We start from the raw sequence: 5,001 nt of genomic DNA, 5'->3' as shown, positions 1-5,001 counted from the left end.
AGCTTTACTTCCGCCAGTACCTCGCCTCCTACCTTCCAAACTTCACAGAAGCTCTCCTGCGAACCTTGCAGAGCTAGCACTCCTGAATGAAAGGATGCTGTGGAGACATGGCTTAGCCACAGCCTGGGGGATGTTTCCAGAATAATAATAATAATAATAACAGCAAAATATGTCCACTGATAATGGGTTACTGCATTTACAAAATTAATCTTCGTTATGGCAAAGTTTTTCGAATAACATGGACATGATTACGAATGTATCTTTAGGGTTGTAGAGTCCTTGCGAAACTGTTAACTTCGGAGAGAAAAAACTCTATCCACAAGAATTTATTTAAAAGAAAAATGGTAATCTTAAATGCACTTTGGCAAAGTGTAATGAGAAATACACTATGTCAACAAAAGTATCCGGACACCTGTCTGAAAATGACTTACAAGTTCGTGGCGCCCTCCATCGGTAATGCTGGAATTCAATATGGTGTTGGCCCACCCTTGGCCTTGATGACAGCTTCCACTCTCGGAGGCATACGTTCAATCAGGTGCTGGAAGGTTTATTGGGGAATGGCAGCCCATTCTTCACGGAGTGCTGCATTGAGGAGAGGGATCGATGTCGGTGGGTGAGGCCTGGCACGAAGTCGGCGTTCCAGAACATCCCAAAGGTGATCTGTAGGATTCACGTCAGGACTCTGTGCAGGCCAGTCCATTACAGGCATGTTATTGTCGTGTAACCACTCCGCCACAGGCCGTGCATTATGAACAGGTGCTCGATCGTGCTCAAAGATGCTATCGCCATCCCCAAAATGTTATTCAACAGTCCGAAACAAGAAGGTGCTTAAAACATCAATGTAGGCCTGTGCTGTGATAGTGCCACGCAAAGCAACAAGGGGTGCAAGCCCCCTCCATGAAAAACACGACCAAACCTCAACAACATCGCGTCCGAATTTTACTGTTGGCACTACACATGCTGGCAGATGACGTTCGCCGGGCATTCGCCATACCCACACCCTGCCGTTGGATCGCCACATTGTGTACCGTGATTCGTCACTCCGCACAACGTTTTTCCAATGTTCAATCGTCCATTGTTTACGTTTCTTACACCAAGCGGGGCGTCGTTTGGCATTTACCAGCGTGATGTGTGGCTTATGAGCAGCCGCTCGACCATTAAATCCAAGTTTTCACACCTCCCTCCTAACTGTTGTAATACTTGCAGTGGATCCTGATGCAGTTTGGAATGCCTGTGTGATGGTCTCGATAGATGTCTACCTATTACGCATTACGACCCTCTTCAACTGTCGGCGGTCTCTGTCAGTCAACAGACGAGGTCGGCCTGTACGCTTTTGTGCTGTACGTGTCCCTTCACGTTTCCACTTCACTATCACATCAGAAACAGTGGGCCTAGGGATGTTTAGGAGTGTGGAAATCTCGCGTACAGACGTATGACACAAGTGACACCCAGTCACCTGACCACATTCGAGGCCCGTGAGTTCCGCGGAGCGCCCCATTCTACTCTGTCACCAGGTCGCTGATATGGAGTACCTGGCAGTACGTGGTAGCTCAATGCACCTAACATGAAAAACATTAATGTTTTGGGGGTGTCCGGATACTTTTGATCACATAGTGTATCTTACGCTGTGTAAGGAGGTCTTTTTTCACTGTTGTTGCTCTTTCCTCAACCCCCTCCTCCTCCTTTTTATTCTTTTTCATGCTGTCATTTCTACTTGCCGTTAGTACATATTGATAACAGCAATGTCTTAAGAAACGAGTCACTTCCTCATAGCGTCCAAACAAGGCGATGAGATCAGACGTGGTGCGGCCTAACACAGGGTGAACGTTAATAAAACGGACGAACTGCAGGTACGGATTCATGACTGTAAATGGAGGAAAAAAGGTCCTATGAACATGTGTCCCGAAATGCATCGTTGCACCGGTGACAGATCCTCTGACTACGTGCTGTGTGCTCCTTGTTTGTCGCAGGCTGTGTGATCGACGCAGCGCAGTGTAAGCAGCAAAATGGTCCGGTATTCATGTCGGGAACAAGCCGAGATGATGTCTGTGTATGGCCAAGCAGGTGGAAACGGTCGACAGGCAGCACGGCTATGCCAAAACAAGTACTGTCAAAGACACCAACCACGTCACAGAGCATTTCGAGCCCTTTCTGAGCTTTTGTGCGACCATGGGTCCTTCCAGACAGACAAACGTGCAGCGATGCGGCGGACTGTGCGACACGAGATTTGGAGGAGCAGGTTCTAGAGGACATTGAGACGAACCCTAGTACAAGCTCCTGGCAAATGACCCGCCAACATGGTGTAAGCCACAGTACGATTATGTGTATCCTGCATGACGACCGCTGCTATTCCTATCAACTGCAGTCCCGTGGAGGCCACTTTGTACGTCTGCCGTGACGTGAATGTGATGCAGCTCTGTACTGCATTCCGGGACGGTATGTTGCCGTTGCACAGACACTGTCCGTTTCCGGACACCTCCATTTGCAGTCAGGAGTCCGTCCCTGCAGTTTGCCGATGACATTGTGATTCTGCCAGAGGCAGCAAAGGACTTGGAAGAGCAGTTGAACGGAATGGTTGGTTGGTTGTTTCGGGTACGGAGACCAGACAGCGAGGTCATCGGTCTCATCGGATTAGGGAAGGACGGGGAAGGAAGTCGGCCGTGCCCTTTGAAAGGAACCATCCCGGCATTTGCCTGGAGCGATTTAGGGAAATCACGGAAAACCTAAATCAGGATGGCCGGACGCGGGATTGAACCGTCGTCCTCCCGAATGCGAGTCCAGTGTCTAACCAATGCGCCACCTCGCTCGGTGAACGGAATGGACAGTGTCTTGAAAGGAGGGTATAAGATGAACATCAACAAAAGCAAAATGAGGATAATGGAATGTAGTCGAATTAAGTTGGGTGATGCTGAGGGAATTAGATTAGGAAATGAGACACTTAAAGTAGTAAAGGAGTTTTGCTATTTTGGGAGCAAAATAACTGATGATGGACGAAGTAGAGAGGATATAAAATGTAGACTGGCAATGGCAAGGAAAGCGTTTCTGAAGAAGAGAAATTTTTTAACATCGAGTATGGAAGTGAAACGTGGACGATAAGTAGTTTGGACAAGAAGAGAAGAGAAGTTTTCGAAATGTGGTGCTACAGAAGAATACTGAAGATTAGATGGGTTGATCACATAACTAATGAAGAGGTATTGAATAGAATTGGGGAGAAGAGGAGTTTGTGGCACAACTTGACAAGAAGAAGGGACCGGTTGGTAGGACATGTTCTGAGGCATCAAGGGATCACAAATTTAGCATTGGAGGGCAGCGTGGAGGGTAAAAATCGTAGAGGGAGACCAAGAGATGAATACATTAAGCAGATTCAGAAGGATGTAGGAGGCAGTAAGTACTGGGAGATGAAGAACCTTGCACAGGATAGGATAGCATGGAGAGCTGCATCAAACCAGTCTCAGGACTGAAGACCACAACAACAACAACTGTATATCGCATCTACAGTGGTGGAAATATTTATTGCATCACCATGAATTACTTCGTCTTTTTGTCTTTTGCAGCAGTTTGCTTCGGTTATTCCAGTCCCATTGTTGCTAAGCTTTGTTGACACATTCTTGCCTTTATAACCTGACTTACTCACGCAGGTTTCCCAACAATACACGACTCTTTGTTGTTGTCGTTTGGTTTTACAATGAAACCGGTGTTTATACTGCCATTTTGAGATGAGACTTTGCAGTGAGAAGATGGGCAGGTCAGTTGAATTAACGCCAGAAAAGAAAGCTGCTATAATTGCTTATTCGTATGTTGGTCTCAGCACCAGAGAGATAGCCTCTAAGACAGGATTTAATCAGTCTACGCTTTCGAGGTTACTGAAAAAATATAGGGAAAAAGGAAATGTTGATCGTGAGAAAGGAAGAAGTCGGAAAAGGGTGTCTACTGCCAAACAGGACAGGGTATTGAAAAGGCTTTCGCACAACGATCGTCGCCCTTCATCAACTGAACTACAGCGAGACTGGGAAGAAATGTGCGACATCTCAGTAACGAGTAGAACTGTAAGAAATAGACTACTGGAGGCTGGACTCTCAGCCCGTCGTCCTAGAAGGAAGCCTTTATTGACCAAGATAATGCGACAACAGCGACTAAAATGGGCAAAGGCACATGCGACATGGACACCAGAGATGTGGAACGAAGTAATCTTTTCAGACGAGTCCAAATTTAATCTGCATGGCTCAGACGGAAAAGTGTTCGTGTGTCGAAGAAAATGTGAAGAATTTTTGTCATCATGCATAACACATGCATAACACACCCACAAGGACAGATGGTGTGGGGGTGCATTTCCAGTCACGGAGTAGGTCGTCTGGACTTCATCAATGGCACTGTCAATGCAAATGACTACATAAGCATCCTCGAAAGGAAGCTAATGCCAACCATTAGAGACCAGTTTGGAGATGTTTCCAATTGCATTTTTCAGGATGACTTCGCTCCATGCCATAGTGCTTTGAAGGTGAGTCCTATGACTAATATTTGTACCAAACACTAAGCAGATTACTTTCTTGGTTAATTATCACGTACTTCTACATTTCAGGTAAAATCTTTCCTTCGACAAAATGGGGTTCGAGTATTAGAGTGGCATGGAAACAGCCTTGATCCCAATCCTACTGAAAACTGTTGGAAGGTTATGGGAAATGCTATCGCCAAAAAGAAGCCACGGAATAAACGGAAGCTGTTGGAGACCCTTGCGCGTGTGTGGTTTCGTGAACTGAGTGAGGAGTACATTAAAAAATTAATTCTTTCAATGCCTTCACGATGCCAAATGGTGATTAAGGCGTGTGGTGCAGCAACAAAGTTTTAAATGCAATAGTGTGTTCGTATGAGGCAATACAAACTCTAAAATCCATCAGTGTTGTGTTACAGTATTAATATGCAGTGTTTCTTTCAATATTAGCATTCGTATTTTAGAATAGCAAACAGAATAGCTGACATATCCACTTACACATATTTTTCAAG

The sequence above is a fragment of the Schistocerca cancellata genome, chromosome 2 (assembly GCF_023864275.1).
Source record: "Schistocerca cancellata isolate TAMUIC-IGC-003103 chromosome 2, iqSchCanc2.1, whole genome shotgun sequence".
Taxonomy (NCBI): Eukaryota; Metazoa; Arthropoda; class Insecta; order Orthoptera; family Acrididae; genus Schistocerca; species Schistocerca cancellata.
This window is presented reverse-complemented; position numbering follows the sequence as displayed.